Raw genomic sequence first — 23,003 nt, 5'->3', positions numbered from 1 at the left:
AACCCGGCAGAGAGCCAGCCAGGCAGGAAATGGGAGGGAAAAAAAAAGCCTCTGTAGCAACGGAACACATTGCAATGTGTGTGTGTGTACCACAGTCCTTTCCCTTTTCTGATAAGAAGTCCTCCTGACCCACATCATCACCTGTTTGTTGAGTCTTGCTCTGCACAAGAGCTTGGTGCAGCTAAGTGACCTGCAGTCTGGCAGCGATAGCCCCGAGCAGTGGGACCCCATCCGTGTCACCTGGTCAGCAGGGGCTTTAGGGCATAGAGTGTGTTTTGGCCCTGGGGAGATAAAGACGCTTGAGAACAAATCTCTGGTCTTAAGGAGTTTACAATCTGAGAACAGACAGATGTTGTCTCTCTCCTGCTTCGTCTCAGAAAACAGAATCTACTCTGGCCAGTTTAAATTGGAAAACGGATTAATACGGGACATGAAGTGGCTTCCAAACTTTCCAGGAAGACCAGAGACCCAAGCTGGGATGCCACAGAACCAGAGAAGTCCCTAAACACCGGATAGGCCTTCTGGAACGCAGTCGTTTGTCGCCATTACTGGGTCTCAAAGCTCTAGGGACTCGACCGTAGAACCTACATTGTAGTCACCTGGACAAGCAGACATCTTGGCTGCCATGTTTGTGGGGAGCCTTGATTCACTTGTAGCAGCCTCTGCCCCCCGTGTTCCTGTGGGTGCATTGGCTGTGTGGAACCGGGGTCTGGCTACGATGGAGGCGATGTGTCTGTTTCCAGCTGGATAGCCCCTGTGGAATGAAGGGCACATGGGGACTGGGGGGCATGGGTGCTGATGGGGCCAGTCCACGGCCCCTGCTGGAGATGCAGCCAGGTCTTTCAAGTCCAGCGAGCCAGGGCCTGTAGAAGAGCTGTGCTCCAACGGCTGACTCACTGTCCAGCAAGGTGAACGACAATGGGAACCCAAAGTGACACCTGAGTGCGAACAGTCAGGGAGGGCACCGCAGCACAAGAAGGAGTAGGCATGGAAATGCCAAAGTCACAAAACACCAGGGCCACTTCCTTCAGGAACAAATACCACTATGGAGGTCCCGGTCACAAAGGGCCTCATCATAAGAGAGCAGAGTAAAAAGGAGCAGGGCACCATCCGTGGCCATTAGGGAAAGTCTAGACTGTATTCAGGAGACCTGGATTAGGGGGCAGGAGTGTCTCTAAAGGGCTTCTGAGAGATTTCCCCAAACAAAGATGTGTCTTTCCCTTCTTGCTCTTTAGCGCCGCAGGACCGAGCAGCAGACGTCAGGAGACCTGCGTATTCCGAGTTATGATTTATCACATAACCTGTGTCCTACAGTCGTCTTGGGCAACGCATGCATTGTGGCTGCATCAGAGCCCGGACTCATGCCCCCAATTGAGTGCTGTGTGAGCCGGGACCGGGAACCCCAAGTGTCTTTCCAGGAGGCCAGTCTCTCCCAAACAGAACTGCAGACGCTTTCAGAACACCAGCCCGCGGCTGACAGGGTGGCGGCAGCTTCCTTCTCGAGCTTATATTATTGTGGAGAGGGAAACATCTGAACCTTGGGCTTGAGGAGGTCAAAGGAATTGGTCTAAATAGGCAAACAAATTCAGCTAAAAAAAAACAACAAAAAAAAGATTGTCCTAATTCTTACCCAGAGGTTGCAGTTAAGTCTTAGAAAGCTAAAAGAGAATGGGAAGGGGACTGGAGGGGGAGTAAGAAAGAAAAAGAACAGTTTCCATAGCACCACAGGCCAATTATCAATTTTGTTTATTTATTTTAGAGAGACAGAAAGAGAAGAGCACAGGCGCAGGAGCAGGGGAGGGGCAGAGGGAGAGGAATCTTCAGTCGGACTCCCCACTGAGCACAGAGCTTGATATGGGGCTCTATCCCAGGACCCTGGGATCGTGACCTGAGCCAAAATCAAGAATCAGCTGCTTAACCAACTGAGCCATTCAGGTGCCAACCAATTACCACCCAATTACTCAATTGTCAATTGAACATGACAAGCCTAATAGATACTTGTGCATATATATATATATATATATTTTAAGATTTTATTTATTTATTTATTTGACAGAGAGAGAGCTCACAAGTAGGCAGAGAGGCAGGCAGAGAGAGAGGAGGAAGCAGGCTCCCCACAGAGCAGAGAGCCTGATGCAGGGCTCGATCCCAGGACCCTGAGATCACGACCTGAGCCAAAGGCAGAGGCTTTAACCCACCAAGCCACCCAGGCACCCCTGCATTTATATATTTATTTATAGTCCTATATTTATGTATTTGTATCTACATAGAGCCTGGCACTAAGGCCTGTTTCTCCCATCCTCTGATCCAGTTTTCTGTTCCCTTCTTTCTGCCTTTCCAAACTTCCCTGCTCCAAGTCCTCTTCTCGGTCCTTCATAAACAAGATTATCAGCAGTAATGCTAACTCTTATCGTCGTGTTATTATTAAGGCCCTAGCTTTCTTACCTTGTCAGACCCCACAGCTGGGAAGGAGAGCAGAAGCCCCAACCCAGTTCCTAACCCCACACCTCTCACTTCCTCCTCTACCACTGGGCAACCCTGCTTTTGGGTCTCCTGATAGAATGTTTGTCAGGGAAACTTCTGGTGGGATTTTTTTGTCTTCTGCTCTTTGTATCACGATAAGGCCCTGTGGCTTCCTTGCACTCAGCGCCAGAGACTTGGTTCTGGAAGTCTGAATGCTTCAGCGGCTATTGCTTTCTGTCCTGGTCCAGGGGCAAAGCCCAGCCCACTGCCCTATCGGCCAGGATGCAGGAAATGGATGAGCGCACTGGTTCTCTTCCTAAGGGAATCACCAGCGTTGGATGCTGAAGCTGCCTCCATCCCCTCATAGCAGTTATGTGCACAATTACATTTCCAGCAGGTGTCACTTAAGAGAGTGAAACCCGTTAAGCATTCAAATGAGAAAGCAGAAAGCAGCCTTCGTGAAGGCCCAGGAAAGCCTCTGTCAGCAGAGGTGGAGGTAGTGAACACTCTGACTTTTCCTGAGCACTTGCCACTCCTCACTCACTTTGCCGTAAGTGCTCCCATCCTGGCCCAAGGACTCCATTGTGCAGAGGTGACCAGGCCTGTTTGAACCAATGAAGACCCTGAGCTCAAATCCCTGCAGTGAACTGCCTGAGGTGCTCAGCCAGGTGGGCGGGGCTGAGCCAGGTGGGCGGGGCTGAGCCAGGTGGGGGAAACTGACACAGGTGCACATATTTATACAGAGAATGGCATGTGGATAGTGTTTGGTGTTTCGTTTAAACCCAGAGAGAGCCAAGGCCTCTCAGATTTTGTTCAGGCTTTCACAGTGCCCAGCATAAAGCAAGTACCCAGTCAAATACTTGATGCGCTTGTGTATAGCAGTTTTCTCCCCATTGCTCAAATGACCAAGGAAGTGTCTGAAGGGGAAGAACATCAAAGGGAAGAAAGTGCCAGGCTTGTGCAAGCCTATTTAAATTGGCATTTACAATCAAAAGTGGGAATCATTCCCCTCCTTTTAAAGGCAGAGAGATTGAGATGCAGACCTGTAAAGACACTTGCCCGGGGGGTACTCGACTAACAAGTAGCAGGCCTAGGATTCGAACTCAGAGCCGCCTGATTCCAGAGTCTGTGCTGCTTGTACTACATTGAATAGCCTCCCTTGGGATGCATCACATTGCAAGGGCAACTGCGTGCTCCCTCAGGTGATGCCCCATGAGTGGGGAGTTCAGGGCCGGCAGACTCTTCAGCGCAGCATATTGCAAGAGCCCTTTTCTTCTTGCTCAGTTCCTGGGCTGAGTCTGAATGGCCTCTGTTCTCGCTAAGCATGTCTTCGGGCCATCTTAACCAAGGCCTGCCCATTGGAGGGTCACAAAAGGCCACCCAGAGATGGGGAAAGAGTATGTGCTGAAGTTCTGCTAGGACTGCTTCGTTACTAAGATCAGACTCACCACCTCCTAGCCCCCCCTCGCCTCCAATATGAAGTGACATACTGGGTCCCCATCTAGCCTAAGTGGATCATACTCTGCACCATCTGGAAACTGGGGGTCAGCCTCCCTGTGCTGTCTCTCAACCTTTGCTCTCCGTGAACTTACCAGTTTCTGTTTAGTCCAATTACCAAGACCACCTGGGTCCCCCGCATCCTTCCCATCTTCCTGCCTCTGTTGTAATCTAGACTAGTGCATTCGCTTCTCTGTTGGTTTTGATGTCTCTCGTTCCACCCCAGTCTTCCGTGTAATAACAGATGGACTTCGTAAAACATTGGTTTGATTCATCTGTCCAGCCATCTAATCTTTCTATTCACCCCAAAATTTCACTGGGATATCTGAGTATTTGCTCATACGCTCTGTGTGTCTACACATATACTGTGTGTCAGGCCTCAGGCTAGACTCGTGATGCAAGGGTAGATAAGAAATGGTCCAATCTGCCGTGGAGGGAGCTGCATAAATTACAGTATTGCTGAAGGGAAACCTAAGGACTGGTGTGGGACTCAGCCTGGAAGCCTCAGTGGGATCAGAATTTTTTAAGGTAAAGGTGGGGAAAGGGTTGGCCGTCCAGGGAGAGCAGCAAGGTTTGGCACTGCATTGCACATTTCGGGAACCACAAATACCTGGCAAGGTCAGGAAGAAGGCTGGTTGCTGGGAGGGCAGAAGCTGAATCTCGGTATGCTTTGTTCCGAAACTGGAATTTCAGTTCGTCTGCAGTCCGATGCCATGGATGGTTTTTCAAGTCAGGAAGCAATCTGGGCAGAGAGCTCTTGACCACTTCGCTGTCCACATCTCCCTTGGGCCCCCTGGCAAGCTGCTGTCCATGCTCTCACCTTCAACCAGACCTGCTTAGACGCCTTTCCTGGCTGGCTGACATTCTGCCTGAAACCCCCGTTCTTCTCCTGGACACGGCTTATCCGTAAGAGTTCCAAATCACACTTGGAGAAATTCCTTTTTATTCTCTCTCTCTCCCGGACACAATGTGTCTTGAACATCGGCGTAAGTCGCTGGGCCAGCGGCTGCCGAGTGTGTGAAAAGTGAATTGTTTCAGCATGCAGGCAGCGACTCGTGCCGCATCTGCCTGTCACTCTAGCGTGCTCGGTAGGAGCGGGTAGTAAACAGGCCAGCTGCTACCTCCTGCTTTTCTAATCATCCAACAAACAAATGGAAACCCCACTCGCTGTCATGGCCGAATGCAGGTGGGGCCTGCATGCGCATGCCATGTTCAGTTTAAGAGCAGGTAAGAGGAAAGGCTCAGGTGTGGGCTACACCACACAGGCTTCTGTGTCCAAGGAGCCCTCCGCAGCATGCCCTGCTGGGCCCACCTGGTCCCCTCTTCTCACTTCCTGCCAGCCTCAGCACCATCTGAAGGGGTCCCCCTGCTGCCCTCTCTTCAGGCTCCCTTCCACATCCCTGCCTCTGAAGAAAGCATGACCTGAGCCTGGAAGAACTGGGTTGGAGTGCTTGGCTTTGTAACTTCAGGTACGTCTCTGAGTTTGATTTCCACACTGCAAGGTCAGAGCTAAGGCCTGGGCCTCGCTCAAGCTTCAGACCTGCGTGAATCAGAAGTGTTAGCGTATGCCAAGAAGCTCTGCAACTGCGCTGGGGAGAGGTATTTTTATCCTTATTTTACTGATGAGAAAATTGAAAGCTCAAAGATGTTGAAAAACTTGCTCAAAGTCACACAGCTAGAAAGTGGATGCCCTGAGTATGGATTCCTACAGCTGGGGGTCCCATCCCTGTTGTTTCAGCTAGTCTGCCTGATGTTGTTGCTAGTAATAAGTACCTTTAAATGACTAGTTCCAAAGCATTGTTGCGGGTGGGGTGGGAGGAAGTTCCCTAATTTAGGAAATTTTTGGTATTTTGTTTTTGCTCTAATTTGTATTTCTTTGATTACTAGAGAATCTGAACATTTCCCCAGGTGTGTATTCACTTAGTATACTTCTTGTAGAACACACCCATGTCTGTTGCCAATTTATTTATTGGTGTCCTAAATTTTTTCCCACATTGACTTGCAGCAGATCGTTTTTGAATGGTTATTAACCCTCTTCTACCTTCCATGCTACAAATATTTTTTCCAGCTTGTTTTCCTTTTTACTTTATTTCCTTTTGGGTATGCAGAATTGTTAAGTAAAATTAATTTCCATTCATGTTAATTTCCATTCATGTTCCGTTCATAATCAGCATGCTAAAACCCCAGCCACGGTTTGGAAGTAGGTTTCCCCAGGCAACATATACCCCTTCCCCACCCCACTGAGTTCAGTGGGTTAAAACATGCATCAAAGGCAGAGTCGAGGTAAAAGCAGGTACAAGTGCAGTTCTAAGCCCGAGGGCCCTTGCTAGGCAGCCAAAGGACAAGTCTTTTGTACTATAAACATATGATTGGTTTCTGTGTTTGCTTTACTGAAAACATTTGACTTTGATCTTACTCAGAAGGCCCAGGGACTCGTTTTTAAAGTTTTCCCTGGGAGCACCCATCCCCCCACCAGAAGCCTGTCCATGTTATGGTGACCGGATGGTTCCTACTGTGTCTTGAAGCTCAGAAAATAGGAGACCTGGGTCCGTTGTTGGTGATGACTGTAAAAATGCTCCAGTCGGGGCTTTAGAGATTATGAAGCACTTTTCCATTCGTTTTTTTAGCTGGTCCTCATAATAAGCCTCTGGGAGGTGGTAAGATGATTTCCACAGGCTGCTGAGAGAACAGAGGCTCCGAGAGGTTGCCCCTGTCCCCACACTGGTTACTGGGAGAGGTAGCCCTGCCCTTAGATGTCAGAACTGCTGTTATCTCTGCCTTGCCAAGTTAGGTCCTGGCGATGACCTTGACCTTCCAGTAAGGAAGCAGGAGCAGTGTTTGAGGTCAGAAATTCAGCTCCAGAAAGAGACAGGCCTCACTCCTGCTCAGGAACTCTTTTAGATTCTGAACTTCTGACCTTGCACAAGACACTGTCTGTCCCTTCCAACTACATAGAGGTGCTGCTCCAGAGAGTGTGGGCCATGTCCTGAGAGGAGCAGCAGCTAACAATGGTCAGCATCTCCTGAAATGGCCTAGAAGCCATGCCTTAAGTGCCAGTTTCCACACTGTCTCCCTTCAGAGTCAAATAGCAGTCATCTTACCAGTGAAATGGGTTTATTGCAGGAATAGCAGAGGAATTGCAATTTGGGACAGGAACTAGGGTATGGCGTTTGTAACCAAGAAAGGGTGAAAAGCGGAAGAGTCACTTACTCTGATTGGCCAGTCGTATCGCAAGAAAAACATCAGAAAAGGGCGCCTGGGTGGCTCAGTGGTTTAAGCCGCTGCCTTCAGCTCAGGTCATGATCTCAGGGTCCTGGGATCGAGTCCCACGTCGGGCTCTCTGCACTGAAGGGAGCCTGCTTCCCTCTCACTCTCTCTGCCTGCCTCTCTGCCTACTTGTGATCTCTCTCTGTCAAATAAATAAATAAAATCTTAAAAAAAAAAAAAAAAAAAAAGAAAAACATCAGAAAAATTCCAATATGGGGCATGCTACAAAATATTAGCACCTCCCTCCCCAAATTGTCAAGGTCAGCAAAAACCAAGGAAAATCCTAGAATCTATCACCACCAAGAAGAGCCCAGGGATGTGTGATAACCGAATGTAACGTGCTGGCCTGCGTGGGGTCCTGAAATAGAAAACAGTAGGTGGAAACTAAGGAAATCTGAATAAACTGTAAACTTCAGTTAACAGAATATAATAACAGTGGTCGTTGACTGTAATGAAAGAACCACACTAGGGGCCCCTGGGTGGCTCAGTGGGTTAAACCTCTGTCTTCGGCTCAGGTCATGATCTCAGGGTCCTGGGATTGAGCCCCGCATCGGGCTCTCTGCTCAGCAGGGAGCCTGCTTCCCCCTCTCTCTCTCTGCCTGCCTCTCTGCCTACTTGTGATCTCTCTCTGTCAAATAAATAAATAAAATCTTAAAAAAAAAAAAAAAAGAAAGGACCACACTAATACAAGATAATAAGATGTTAATAACAAGGGAAAATGGATGCAGGTGGTGTGGGAACACTTCCTCACAATTTTTCTGTAAATCTAAACAGTTCTAAAAATGTTTTATTAAAAAAGCCTTAAGGCATGTTGTAACAAAAACTGAAAAAAGTCAAAGTAGGAAAACCTTCGTAACCCCCACATTTCATTGGTTTTCCCGTCTCTGGAGAAGTTTCGTTTCCAACTCAGTTTGTCCCCCATGATGTCTTCAGCTTCACTGAGGCAGAAATAAGCACGTCTGGCTGGGGGGAGGCACCTGAGGTGGGAGAAGGCGGGTGGGGAAGCTGAGGCTGAGATGTGTCTGTACTAAAGCTTCAGGACTGGCTTCCTCCCTGAGACCGAAGGAGGTTTCCAGGGAGGAGAAGCATGTGGCAGCTCATTAACAGCCCTGCTGTTCCACACCTGGTGGTCCTTTCAGGCCCTGTGGGGGCTACTGGTCAAGGACACTTGGGTCAGTCAATAAAAGACCACCTGTGACAAGGGCCTGAGTGGAAGCAGAAAGTAAATGCATCATGGATCCCAGAGTCCCCTGCTCTGACTGTGGGAACTGACCTCTGCTCAGCAGCTTGTCTACTGTGTGAGGGGCTGGGTCCATGGAGAGCCTCAAGTCATTGTCCCTCAGTTTCTGGTGGGTTCTTTTTTCCCATGTGTCTTTCTCAGTCCCAGCCAGTGTCTGTCTGTTTATAGATACGTTTTCACATCCAAATGATTCCTTAGTAACCGAGGATCTCTGTCTCTTAGCAGTCACTAAGGTATTCTGTTTTATTCCCATCTCTGACCTCTCTCAGTAAAGGATGGCTTCCCCATGCTTCTGAGTTTGGTAGGATGGATGCTAGTCCTTTAGTGTTGTGGGTATCCCCATAGACAACATCCAAATAAGCCATATCACATTATGGCTTAAACGTCTCACTAAATCTGCTGACAGATATCTTTCTTGGCCTCCCTCAGTTTCATTAAACTCCTGGCTTCTGTACAGAGACTCAGGACATCCTAACCTGCCAAAGGATTCTGAAGTTTCACAACTGAGCTCTTTGGCATCTATTGCGTTAATGGTCAGCCTTCCCCACCTTAGTTTGCCAACTGACTCAAGAAGTTGCATTGAAGCTGGCTAGACTCCTGGCCGGTTTGGGGGAGGGGAGCGGGGAGCATTTACCTGACTGTGTGTTCCTGCGTGCTGCTTCCCCAACCTCACGTGGGCCCCACCTCTCACTTCTCCCCTCTGGGGTCTGATTGCACTGGTCAGTTCCGCACTGGCTCCCTAGCCCGGCCTGACCGAGCATGGTGTGTCTTTGCGTCCATTCTCCAGGGGCTGCAGAGTGGGACTTCCACCTGCTGATTCTCTCTCAGCACCTCTAGCAGTCAGAGTTTCAGCAGGAAAAACAGAAACTACTCTAGGTTTCTCAACAGGGGGAATTTAATACAGGAATTGGTCACATAGTTTCTGAAATAGCCAAGAAGCTCAACAGGACATGTTGAGACGACCCAGCAATCAACATCAATGGGAAACCACTCTCACCCCTAGACCAGAGGGACAATGAGAGAAGGTGATGTTTCTAGACCCCAGGAGCTGGAACCATTCTATAGGGTGCCTGTCGGGACCTGAAGCACAGTTTCTGTGGTTGCTGCTAGGGGATGGTAAGATGAGCGAGAGTGAGTGAGCGAGAGATTGGCTCTAGCTCCTCTCCCCTCCTCACCTCCAGTCTTCTGCCCCAGGCTCCCATTTGCCAAACCCACCTGCCCAGAAGCTGGTAAGCCAGGGAGCCTGGCATTGCGGTTCCTGGTGAGATGGAGCAGAGCAGCTGGTAAGCCAGGGAGCCTGGCATTGCGGTTCCTGGTGAGATGGAGCAGAGCAGGAAGTGTGGGGAACAGGCCTGGGAGCAAACAGACAGATGACTGGCCTGCCAGCCATTCAGCCTTCTCACCCCACCACCCTCTGTTCAAGGCTAAGTTGGCCCCCACCCATTCCAGAAAACTGCTGCTCTTTTCTCATTTCTCTGATGGAGACAGCTGGCAGCCTGATTAGACGGCATATTCTTGTATGATCTCCTGGATTGAACAAAGAAGGGAAAATCGGGGTCCTCCTTTACTTTGGGGAGGGGGCAGCAACTATGATATCTGTGGTTACCAAATCTTGCTCATGTGGGTAACTGCTGTCCCGAGCCCTTTGGAAGAGAGCAGTGACTCCTGTTTTGTAGGATCTTCAAGGTGGAGTGGTTCTTTCTTGGAATAGGGGCAGCCCCAGAGTTTCACCTACACCTTGAATAGTTACCTTCTACTCGACAATACCAAACCCATGACCCACACCCTCCTCTTCGGCCATAGCCGTCCCTGAGGGCCTGTGTTCAGTAGTTATTCTAGAAGGCTGGTGAGTTGCTTCCAGGAACCTCCAGCTGTTGTCTGAGATGGTTAGTTGTTCGCAGCCTGCCATCCCTCAGATTGCCACTCTCTTTGTCTGTGAGTTTGGAGCCCTTGTTGCTGGTGTGGGGGTTCAGACAGAGGGGAATGTGGACAGGAAGAGTCTGAGGGCAGAGCAGAAGAAACAAAGGCCCCTAAGTTTGTGCAGCCAAGAAAATAAAGTGAACCGAGATGAGGGATTTGGGCTGGACTTGTTTTGCCAGGCATGCAGTTGTGTTTGGATTGGGAAGAAAGGCATAACTGTGCAGAAGAAAATCCTGTTCAGATTTTACTCGAGCGGTTACTGGATTAAAGAAAAGCCAAGAGGCTTAAACTGTGTGAATGTACGAAGGTTGCTGTACCCTAGACAGGAGGGACCCTGTCTCCTCCCGGGACGTGTTTGGACAGCAATTGGGAAGCAGCAGGCTCCCTTGTCCATCAGTCCCGTATCTGGTGAATTTAGCATCTGGTGGAGCCACTCTTGTTACTTTCCTTTTCTTTGCCCTAATAGTAATAATTATTAAATAGTAAAAACGGTGTTAGTATGTTGGTTCAAAGCAACAGAAACCTCAGAATTAACTAATTCGAAACTGGAAGCTTTTGACTACTGCCTCATGGAATCCAATGACTTGAACTTTTCAGCCAGAGAAAATGCAAAGAGATGCGGTAGAACGGGGATCAGTGTTTTCATTCTGTTCTGCATAAATTTGTTCTGTCTCTTTTTGACTTCTCTGGTCTGCTTCTCTTGTGAACTTCCTTCTCTCTCACTGAAGACCAGCTTTCCCCCCATATTGGTCAGCTAGGGCAGCTGTAACAAAGCCCAGACTGAAAGGCTTACGCAATAGACATGGATGGTCTCGAAGTTCTGGCAGCTCAAAGTCCAGATCAAGGTGCAGGCAGGGCCCCGCTCCCTGCGAGTTTCCCTCTGAAGTTAGGGGTCTGTCCCAGGCCATTGTCTGGCTTCTGGTAATTCTTTGCCATGTGGTGTTCTCTCTGTGTCTGCCTGCCCAAATTTCCCCCCTTTAGATAAGGACACCAGTAGTATTGGGTTCAGGCCCACCCCAATGACCTCAGTTCAACTCTTACTTCTGTAAAGACCTGTGTCCAAATAAGGTCCCATTCTGAGGTATTAGGGGTTAAGACTCCAACGTATCCTTGTTTGGAGGACACAACACAACCCATAACATCTCCTTGGCCACCAACATCTCTTAAGGTTTTCCGTCTTACAGTCTTTACTACTAGAGGCTAGATTCTTTTACAATATCCAGGGAAGAATTCTAACTGGTCCATCTTTGATCAGGTATTGCTCTCCCCAAGGGCAGCTGGGGCCCCCAGAAGTGTGATTGATCCAATTTCATTAAGGTGCCCAGTCCAAAGCCAATCAATGATGACCAGGAGTCGGGGTCCTTCAAGAATATGACAATTCTCATAGGACCCATGTATCTGCAGATCAGCTAATTAATGCTGGGTACAGGTCACCCCCAAATCATAGTGGTATATAACAAAGGACCCATTCTCACTCATACTCCATATCCACCGGGGACACTCAAAGCGATGGGATGGTGGAGGGCTTTCTTATAGTCCTCCAGGGATGTAAGCCGACAAACCATCCCTTGTGTCAGTCATGGTGCCAGAGTGAAAGGAAGCTCCGCAGAGGGTCCTTAACTGGCAATAAAATCTTCTGCCTGGAAGGAGTGCACTTCTGCTCACCACCCGCTGGCCGCAGTTGGTGACGTGGCCTCTCGGGGTGTGCGATCCCACCTGTGCCTGCAGCGGTTGCCAGACAGCACCGATGACCCACATGACCCACATGGGGACAGTGGGAAAGCTGGGGGGAAGCCAGGAGATGCTCCCCCAACATAAGATGGGGTGCACACAGTAAACGAGTGGGCGAGCACTCCAGGGACCTCTCAGTCCAAAGGAAGGGCAACAGGGAAGATGGTGAGCTGTTAAAAAGCACCTTGATCTGGCTGGAGCACAGAGTCTGAGGTGAGAGTGGCCAGAATGGACGGTGAAGAGGACTGCCTGCTCTAAGGCAGGGTTTAGGTTTTCTCCCGAAGACCAGGGGCCACCAACAAGGCTTTGAAGCTGGGAGCAGCAGGGTCAGACTTGCATTTTAGGAATGGCACCAGCAGCATGGTCATTTGAGGGAAGGAATGGGGGGCATGTGCCCTAGACCTGCACAGAGCTCGGGTCACCCCCAGTCATTACTGGTACAATGACCTAGACCCGGTGCTTCTTTGACGTGGGAGTACAGTTAGTTATGATCAATACACCACGGATGGCTTCGGGAAAATGCTGGCCTGTGCCCTGGGTCCTGAAGGAAGAGGAGGAGCCAGCAGATGTAGAAGGAGGGGAGGCTTTACAAGCTGGGAGAGCTGGGAGCACTCTGAAGTTCGAGAGCAAGTGTCTGTGTTTATCGTGCACATTCAGATCCCAGAATTTTTAAAAAGATTTTATTTATTTGAGAGAGAGAAAGAGTGCATGCTCACAAGTTGGGGGAGAGGGGCAGAGGCAGAAGCAGACTCCCTACTGAGCAGGGAGCCCGATGCGGGCTCAATCCCAGGATCCTAAGATCATGACCTGAGCCGAAGGCAGATGCTTCACCCACTGGCCCACCCATGTGCCCTGAAATTCCTGAATTTTCAATGAGAGGCTTGAAGGGTACACATTGGTTGAGTAAAAACAAGTTTGAGAAAATTGAGAAAACACCCCACTGATAGCACAGATTCCATCAGGTTGCTTTTTAGCACTTGTGGCTGTTTGAAAATGGTTTACTCCCTGTGTGCTCTCGCTTTGTGCCACCCATGGGCTCTGTCTTACAGGCAGGGTTCCTGAGCCTCCCGTGAGCACCGGATCTTTTCCTGGTCGGAGCCCAGTATCTTCCTTCTTACTCCCAGGCATTTGTGCACCGAAACACACCGCTCTCCACTCCACCTTCTCTCTGACAAACTTCCCCCTCAATCTTCAATCCTTTCAAAGATCTCTACCTGCTGCCGATTTGGGCACCTCACCTGTGAAGGATCCGTGAGCCATCGCTTGCCAAGGCTAGCATCGAGGAACCCCTGTGAGGACACAGAGGGAGCACTCCAAGAAAGAATGCTGAGTGGAAATCTGATCAAACCTCAAGGCCACAAAGTCGCAAATCAGCTCCTCCAGCTTCCCTGTGACAACACATTCTCCCCACTAGTCTGGGGCTGGCTCACCGACCCCACAGAGGACCTGGAACAAAAATCTTTCAGGCCTTCGTGAATGAGGATGACCAGTTAAAAATTCATGAGGCGATTACATAAAACCATCTGCTGCCTTTATTTCCCCCTGTGTGCATTAAAAACATGCAGCTGCTTGACACGAAGCATTGCGTTGCTCTGCGTGGCTCGTGGCTGGTCCTGCACATGGCAGGTGGAGAGGATGTGGGGTGGGAGGGGAAGGGGAGGGAGCATGCCCACCCAGGGAGCTCCACCTGGCTCTGAGTGTCTCGAGCCCGACGGTCCAGATCTTTTCACCCTCTTGACGCTCTCTCTGAAGGAGGTGTTGTTCTGTGTACGTAGTTGATCCTGTTTTGGGTCTGTGTCTGTGTGCGTATGTGTGTGTGTGTTTCTTTTTAATCTGAAAATGGTATTTAAGTCCGCAAGCAGCAGCTGCAGCTGCCATAATTAAAATGAAATAACCTGCTTCTTCTAGTCCTTAGGGAGAAAACCTTAAAAAAAAAAAACAAACCCCATATTGTAAATGGACTCCAGAATGTGGTGAATGTCCTCATCTCTCTCCCTCTTTACTTGCAACAAGTTTCCTGGCTTTGCTTTCCTCTGGAATTAGCGGAAAGAAGGAAATTAACTGTTACCGAGCGTTTACCCTGGCCCCACGCAGTCCGCGGGGCTGTACCAACTGCACAAGTCAGCATTTCAATCCAGTTTGACGCCTCATTTCTTTTCCCACTGTCGGGAGCCCTCCAGTATCCTGTTAGATAGACCCCAGATCTCTCAACCTGGTCAGACTCTGTCCGGAGATCTGGGAGGCTTGGTATTATTAAGATGTTATTGAAAATGTTGGCACATATAATTGGCTTAGATTAGAAACCAAAGTTCTTAGCAGGGTAACAAGGTGAAGTAGTCTGTGCAAATGATGGCATGATAATGAGACAGTTTTAGAGGATCCAATGTGCTCTTGAAGGTGTTGCTCAAAAGTCACTCTTCAAATCAGGCTGGGAAAATAACACAGGAGCTGAAGCCTTTGTGGTTCGTTTGGATCTTAGAACAGGGTAACTAAGGGAGAAAGGGATAACTGTGTACTAGGAATTGAAGATACAGTGGTCTCTGACTCAAGGAAGTCCCAGCCTGGTGGAAGGGAAAGACGTGTAGACCAATAATTAGAAGACGTTGGTAAGGGCGCCCGGGTATCTCAGTTGGTTGGGCAACTGGCTTCGGCTCAGGTTGTGATCCTGGAGTCCCAGGATCGAGTCCTGCATCGGGCTCCCAGCTCTGTGAGGAATCCACTTCTCCCTCTGACCTTTTCCTCTCTCATGCTCTCTCTCTCACTCTCTCTCTCAAATAAATAAAATCTTTAAAAAAGAAGAAAAAAAAAGAAGACAACGATGTTGGTAATAAGCACTAGGTCAGAGATACATACCACTTGCTATAGTTTCAGCTCTTTTTCCTCCAAAAATCCATCTCTTCAACTGGCACTTTGTGAGGAGAGCCAACCTCATGGGGAGAGCAATGCCCAGAGTGTTGAACATGAAAAGAGAAGAAGAAATTATTTTATGTTCTTATGTCTGTGCCGGGTCTGCCATTTAGCCTAATCCCGGATAATCATCCCCATTTAATAATGAGGAAATATAAGGAGCTCCGTGGTTTGCCCCAGGCTGGGTGCTGTGTGATCCAGAGCCCCTCTGTTTGCTGCTAAAGCCCCTGCTCTTCCTGTCGCACGGGGCTTCCTCTAAGAAAGGATGCACTCCTGATTCTCAGGTGCACCCAGCCCACCAGGACCTGTAGTCAAAATGAGGAAATCTTTTTTTGTTCCCCATTCAAACAACAACAACAACAACAAAAACCCAAGTTTTAATAACAGGCATTTTTTTTTTTAAGATTTTATATATTTATTTGAGAGAGAGAAAAGGAGCACAAGCAGGGGGAGGATCAGAGAGAGACACAGACTCTCCACCAAGCAGGGAGCCTGATGCAGGCTTCATCCCAGGACCCTGGGATCATGACCTGGGCAAAGGCAGACGCTTAACTGACTGAGCCACCCAGGTGCCCCAAATCCAGGTATATTGATAGGAGTGACCCATGGTCCTTTCCAGGCTGTAGATATGACAGCCCGGTTCAGGTGGATTGAGTCCCCTGAGCAACCTCCCGAGCAATGAAGTCAGCCCAAAGTGTAGGAACTCTTGGTCCCTCGTAGATGTTGTACATGGTCTGAGCAGTTTCCTGGGTGTCCAAGAGACACTCCACCCGGGCTCCTGGGTCCGCTGCTCCTGCTACCATGGTAGGCTGAGCAAAAAATGGAAAGACAAAAGCAGACTATGCTCCGAGGGAGGAGGGTGGTCTCCTGCTACTACCTTTGAAATTCTCTGCAAGACACTGCTGTCTGGTGATTGGGAATCAACTCAAGGCATTGTCTTATCTCCTTGATTTGTGGCCACATTGGGGAAAATGAACAGAAGCAAAGGTGCTCTGTGCTGCATTCCACCCCAGCCTCTTAGAGGCAGTCCAGGAAACAATCCCATTCCGCCCACCTAGGTAGGCAGGAATGTGCTCTAGAAGCAGAAGGTGTCCTGAGAGTATCAGGGTTCGGGTGTTCTGTGCTGGGTCACAGCATGCTTTATGGCTCACCTGGAAAGAGAAAGAACAGGGTTTAGATTTCGTCTCCACCGCTTCCTAGCTGGGGGATTAGAGGCAAGCAGCTTAAATTCCCTAAACTCTCCTTTTCTTGTCTGCAAGTCTGGAAGGATAATGCTTGCCCAGCACCGTTGTTTAGAAGGTTCCATGAGATCAAATACCAACCAGCCTAGCCTAATGCATCATCTTACAGCAGATCTCCAGTCATGTCACACCTCTGTTCAACAGCCCTTAGTGGCTCCTAATTACTCATTGAATCACGCCATCTTCTCTGGCACGGTTTTCAGTGCCCTGTTTGTTGGAGCCCACATCACCTGTCGGGTGTGTCACCCTCTGCCCCCTCCACACAGCCCACGTTCTGGGAGCTGGGCTATGCCCTGCATTCATTCCCCTCTAGTTCTTTGCTCCCTGGTGCAGAAAACCTGCCCTGAGCCCAGGCCACCCTGCCTGTCTCTGGTGCAGGCTGAGCTGAAACGCTCTGCTGTCCAGTAAGCGCTCCCTGATCTGTCAGCGACGCTGGTCTCTTTGTTCCTCTGTCCCCGTGCTCGTTTTCATCTGTATCTCTCTTGCAAAATGGCCAGGCCTTCTCCTTCCTTGCTGGGCTGTGAGCTTCCTGAGGGCAGGATCTGCTTCTGAGTCATCAGTGGGTCCTGTGTGACACCTCACCCTCTCTACATGAACGAGTGACTGAGAGAGCAAGGGAGGGAATGAATGAAGGCTCCAATCCCTTCTGAGCTGGGTTCCCCCTCCATAAGCACCTCAGAGACCGTCCACTCATGAGCATTTTTCCTTTCACTCACGGTGGTCCTTGTTGAAGGTACTTCAAAAAAGAGAATTCAGAGATATGAATTGAAGATGAAATAAAGAGGTGAAAAGGAGTTGAGGTTTTCCCTAAAACCCTTGCAAAGAGAAAGGTGGAAGGGAAAAAAAACTAGTTCAGCCACTTCCCCAAGAGGGGGAGGGATCCTAAGGCCCAGGCTGAAACACAAGCCATGGCCTGAAGCTGTGGGGGCAGAGTGGAATTTTAGGACAAAAGAGAGGGGGACCCTGAATATTTTGTCTGAGTCACTGCCTATGGCCAGGACCCTGGCAGGACCCTGCCAGCAAAGCCAAGAGCCTGACTAAAATCCACAAGGTGCTGGGCCCTCGGGAGAAGCCTACACACAGGAGAAAGTGCCTCTTACTGGCCCCTTGTTAGAGCAAAACAATCTCCCTCAACTCCCTGAAACTTTGGTGGGGAAGCCTACAATGAGCAAGGCGTAGTAAAAAGAAATTAAGGGCATGATAGCCGTGACTGCTCATTCAAGATGCCGAGAATGATAGTCCCATGTCTGTGGCATGCTGCCTGTTTCTTATTACAGTCAATGTAGTGTGATTTGTAAAGACTTTTCTTGGCGTACCTGTAGACGGTGTTAGTTCTATTTCTGCCGGGCAGGTCTTCTGGTCTGGGGTGTTGAAGAGCCTGACCTCTGAGGGCCAGGGAAGGGACAGTCTGCTCTTGGGCCTGGTAGTGTTCTTGCCTGATACAGTTCCTCTTTGATCAGAATAACAAGTGACAATAAAGAAACATGAAATTAACAAAATGTCACACTTCAGGAAATTGTGGTTTTAATAGATACGACCACTAATTCTTCACTTTATATGGACAATCCCATCTTTGTAGCTAGTGTCCTGCCTTTATTTGGCAAATAGGTAGTCAGGGAATTTCTAAAAAATGATTTTTACCTCAGATGCCTAAATGCATCCTTCATGCCTTCTTCTTCAGCCTAATGGGTCTTTTTTATAAAAAGGCATTTTATGGTGTTTTCAATGGGTGTGACAGTTGGTGCAGGAGAAAATAAACAGATCTTGGGGGCCTGTGTTCAAAGTTCATTCCCCCTCTTGCAATGACCTGAGGCAGATGACTTAAAACCTTTTTTTTTTTTAATTTTCACACCTATTTATTTATTTATTTATTTATTTTTAATATTTTATTTATTTGACAGAGAGAAATCACAACTAGGCAGAGAGGCAGGCAAAGAGAGAGGAGGAAGCAGGTTCCCTGCGGAGCAGAGAGCCCGATATGGGGCTCGATCCCAGGACCCTGGGATCATGACCTGAGCCGAAGGCAGAGGCTTTAACCCACTGAGCCACCTAGGCGCCCCGCTTTTTATTTTTTTAAAGATTTTATTTATTTGAGAGACAGAGAGAGTGAGCATGAGCAGGGAGAGAGGCAGAGAGAGAAGCAGACCCCCTGATGAGCAGGGAGCCCGACACGGGGCTCCATCCCCGGACCCTGAGCCAAAGTCAGATGCTTAACAGACTGAGCCACCCAGGTGCCCCACCTTGAGCTTCCCCTTACTTTTCTTTTGAGTAGGGTAGCATTTCTTTTACTCATTTCATCAACCTTTATCATGTGCAGGTACCTCCTTAGGCACTGAGACAGCAGATGAATCAAAATCACCGTTGCAGAGTTCTAGGGGCAGAGGGGACGTCACTGGTCATCAGGCTCAGAGTCTTCCTGTTTTACACGAGGAGACATAGGCTCAAAGAGAGGGTGAGATTTGCCAGCGGTTGCAGTGAGACACACAGGTGTGCCAGAGCCAGAGCTCTTGTGTGTGAGGAACTCGACCCAGGTGACTGCCAACAGGCCCGTGTGGTAAATCCCACGGAAAGTCGCCATTTTATCGGACAGGACACTAAAGTTCAGTGATGCATTTATCTGCCTGGTGAATCAGTGGCAGAACTGTTGAGGAAGGCCAAGGCCTCATGGCCATCCCATACACCCCACTTCCACCACAACACCTTGCCCGTCCTTCACAAAACACTCAGTTTACCTCTGCTCCAAGTCCTTGCAGGGCACTATGGTCATAAAGAGGACTGATCTGCAGTCCCTGCCCTTGAGGGGTTTGGTCAAACAAGACCATTACTCCCACAGCCCAAGATGAGGTGGGGGAACAGAGGAAGGTATGCCAGAGCTGCCTAGGAGAGCCACTTAAAGGAAATACACTTCGCTGGGATTCATAGGGTATTTGGGACCCCTCCTCCCGACTCCCCCCACCACTTCCCTTCCTTGCTGTGGGATCAGGAACAAGCTTCTGCCCCCACTGGCATGTGTTTGCAATGGCTGCTGGGGAGAAATCTGTGAGAAAGAGGGCAGAGCATCTTGCCACCTCACTCAGTAGGGTCTGTGTTCTCTGCTTCAACAGAAAGGATCCTGACCTGTCCTCCAGGATCCGATGGCCCTGGAGAGAGGGCTGCAGGGCCCAGGGACACTGCTGACTCTTCACAACGTGCTGACATGGAGCCAGGTCAGTCCCCTTGTCTGCTCTGATGTTCTGTGTCATCGACTGCAAACCTGTGTTCTTAATGAGAAATGCCATCTTGGAATCTGAAACCATGTATGTGTTTTGGTGGAAGGCTTCGGCCACTAGGTGGGCATGGGCAGCAGCAGCCATCGGGATCATTCTAGAATCCGGGAGACTAGGGACAGGGTCCATTGTTGGATGGTTACATGTTGAACTGAGCTGGAGTGGGATCAGAAGCATAGTTGGGAGTGTGGCAGGAGGAGCTGAGTGGGTAGCTGCCTGGACAGGGGGCTGGAGGCCAGATCAAGCTAGCCAAAACGGCCCTCTCGAGGCTTTTCTTCCTCTTGCTATACAGAAGAACAATGACCAAAACAAACAAACAAACAAACAAACAAAAAAAAAACCCAGTACAAAACACCTGGGTTGTATCAGGAAAATGGAAGGATGTTTCAGGCTAGATCGTGGAGGTTAGGTCATGGTGAAGGCTAAAGAGGCAGAGGATTCGGGACCTGGGACCCAGGGAGCGAGCCCTTTAGTGAAAACCTACTGTGAACCAAGCACTTTTTCTTATCCTCCAAGCAATCTTGCAAGGTAGACGTCTGAGTTTCACTAGGCTCAGTTATGCTCCAGTAATAAATTCATTCCAGAATCTCTGGCTCGACACAGGAAAAGTGTATTTCTTGTTCATGCTCCATGTCCAGCCAAGGGCGGTGGAGGACTGTGCTGTACCGAGTGACTCAGGCCAGGCCGAGGAAAGCTCTGCTGGATTATAGGGATACCTCCTGGAACATTTGGCCACCTTGGTCTCTGCCATCGAGGCAGAGAACTGGAAGACAGAGCACTGCCCCTTAAATGCTTTGGTCCAGAAGTCACCCACAGTCTGTGGGCCCAGACTAGTCACATGGTCCTGCCTGACTTCTAGAGCTCTGGGAGGTGTGTGGAAAATCAGGTTATTTGATGAGAGTAGCTGTCTCTGTCACAGGAGATATTATTTTTGTCTAAGACGCAAGAAAATCGAGGTGCAGAGAAATTAACTGTGCTGTCTGAGGTCTTCCAGCTAAAAAGTGCTAAAGCCTAGATCTTATATAACCTCTGATTTAGTCATTTATTTGGCAATTCGACAAAGACATACTGAATACTAACTATAAGCTTAGCACCAAGCTGGGCTCTGGGGATGTTGCAGGGGATGGATGCAGAGGTAGCTTCTGCTCTGAGCCTGAAGAATGTGTCAGGTACAAACCAGGAGGAGCACTCAGCCAATCCCGACATGGCTGTCTGCGGAGAGTTGTTAAGATGGTTAGCTTTTCGTGTAGAAGGATGGGTAAAATGAGGTCATGTCTGTTGAAGCTTTGTGCCAAGTACTTGATTGATGCGTCTCATTGAACTCAGGGAGCCCATGAGGCAGTCCTGATAATTCCATTTGTAAGATAAGAAAACTGAGGTTCACTCAGGGAGGTAAAATAGCTAAGCTAAAGGTGAACTCATCAGTCCTACCTGTGCTCGCCGGTAATGCGTGTATGGCAGAAGAAGGCACTGAACCGTGACACCCCCGCTCCATTCAAACCCAGGAAATAGGCTCTCCCCCCCCACCTCTGAACTCTCTGTCCCAGCTTTTTTCCCCTTGGCTCCCCCAAGCATCCTGCTGGTGTCATGTGTGAACACAGCTTTTAGTGACAACAGGGGGAGTCTTGTGGGAGCCAGACATTGGGCCATCTCTCATCCCATGTTGGTGCCACCCATAGAGCTGGGCCCACAGCAAGCCTTGCTGAACTCAAGGAGGGAGGGAGGCAATTGCAGAAATGTAGGTAGTGGGATCTGAATCTGGCAGGACGGGGTCAAATCTGAGCCTTGGCCCAGGCAGATTCTTCTGTCTAGAATGTTCTCCTCTCTCTCTCTGGCCTCATTTCTCCTCATCCCTCCTGTTGCACACTGTGTTAGGTGTACACTGACTCCGTCACTTCTCGCCCCTCCTCAGCTCTGTGACCACCTCCTCTGTCCCCACACTGGTCCAAGCTGTGGTCTGGTACCTGGATTATTGCAGGGGCTCCTTCTGGGGCTCTGCTTCCACTCTTCTCTCCAGGACTCTGACACCGGTCAGATCAGATCGCTTCTCAACTCAAAACTTGCCGTGTGTCCCCGTCTTTGGCAGAGGAAAAGCCACAGGCCTCACGGCAACTCACTAGGACCTTAAAGAGCCAACCCATCTCCCATCCGACCCCATTTCTCCTGTGCACCCCTCACTCACGCCGTTGGCGTCTTCACCATTCCTTGACTCATAAACACACTCCCACCTCAAGGGATAAGGCGCAGACGCCTTTTTTCCAGTCTTGGGGGAAGCTCTTCAGACAGAGGAACAGCCGCGAATAGACCTCCACATCACATCTGAAGGAGCAGAGCACACAGAGGCTGAAAGGTGTCTGACGCAGGTGTGTTTGCTGCTCGGGGAGCGGCAGGAGGCCTGCCCCCACCCCCGCACCCCATGCAAGGAGCCACCCTCCCAGTCCAGGCCTTCCTGTGCCCTGCTCCATTGGCTCTTGCCCACGTGACACTTCTCTCCACCTGCCGCATCCTCTGTTACTCTTTGAGTCGTCTGTGGTCTGTCTTCCCCACTGGAACAGAAACTCCGCAAGGGCAGGGGTTTACTTTGTGCTGTTCCCTGGGATGTTCTTCCTCCTGGAACGGGCACTCGGTGAGCACACACTGAATGCGTGAATGAGTAAACAATCACTTTCATGATGGATTCCACATCGATATTTACTTAAACGTGATTGTTGATGCGCTACTGCCTTTATATGTGCTATTCCGAACCCAAGCTGGAATGGCCCCGCTGCTCTTCTCCCCCAGCTAACCTCTCACTCTTTCTCGCTCACTCCACCCACCCAGGAGGGCCCAGTCCCGGTAGCAGCACACAGCCCGGGCATTATCCAGCCATCCCTGCAAGTCCGGGGATATCAAGGGCAAGTACCGCTCCTTGCCCCACCCCTGCCCCCCAAGCCTGGGGCACAGCTAGAGTCCTGATACTGTGTGCTGGCTTGAGCCAAGTGGACCAGAGCACCATGTAGAATTGCAGCCCAGGGGCCACGCTCTCCTCCCCTGCATGTCACCTCACCCACAATCAGGAGGCAGGGAGCCCTTGCTGCCAATTCAGTCTCCTCCTGCTTAACGCCTGCCTCAGAGATCAGGAAGATGAGGCAAATGGGACACTAATGAGATGCAGAGAGAAAACTAAATCGGGAGGTGTTGCAAACACTGAGGAGGAGGGAGACTGATTTAACAGGATCTCTCCAGGGTGGGAGGGGGAGTACAGTGCGGGAGTGTAGAGCCCATGGAGTCAGTGTCCCCATGTCCCACCTCTGACACCTGCATGTGGGATGGCCTGCGTGATCCCCTAGCTCCAGGGGCTTCACTTTTCTGGCTTTAAATTAGGAGCCTTTTAATTGATTGACTCATTTGTTCATTCTGGCCTTCCCACCAATTTGCCAAAAGAGATTTGAGTGGGTTAACAATCTGAACTTGATTAATTAATTAAGACCA

General features: G+C 49.7%; 1 protein-coding gene across 1 annotated transcript in view; it reads left to right on the top strand.

Moving 5' to 3' along the window:
* The window catches only part of TENM4 (teneurin transmembrane protein 4), a 593,562-nt gene that overhangs the window by 79,637 nt on the left and 490,922 nt on the right, over positions 1-23,003 (top strand). The window contains exon 3 of the mRNA XM_046016487.1: positions 19,371-19,472. The gene's annotated coding sequence lies outside the window, so the exon portion shown is untranslated. The remainder of the gene's footprint in view (positions 1-19,370; positions 19,473-23,003) is intronic.

The sequence above is a fragment of the Meles meles genome, chromosome 8, assembly GCF_922984935.1.
Source record: "Meles meles chromosome 8, mMelMel3.1 paternal haplotype, whole genome shotgun sequence".
NCBI lineage: Eukaryota > Metazoa > Chordata > Mammalia > Carnivora > Mustelidae > Meles > Meles meles.
Note: the sequence above shows the minus strand (reverse complement) of the source record. Positions and strands in the feature narration are given on the sequence as shown.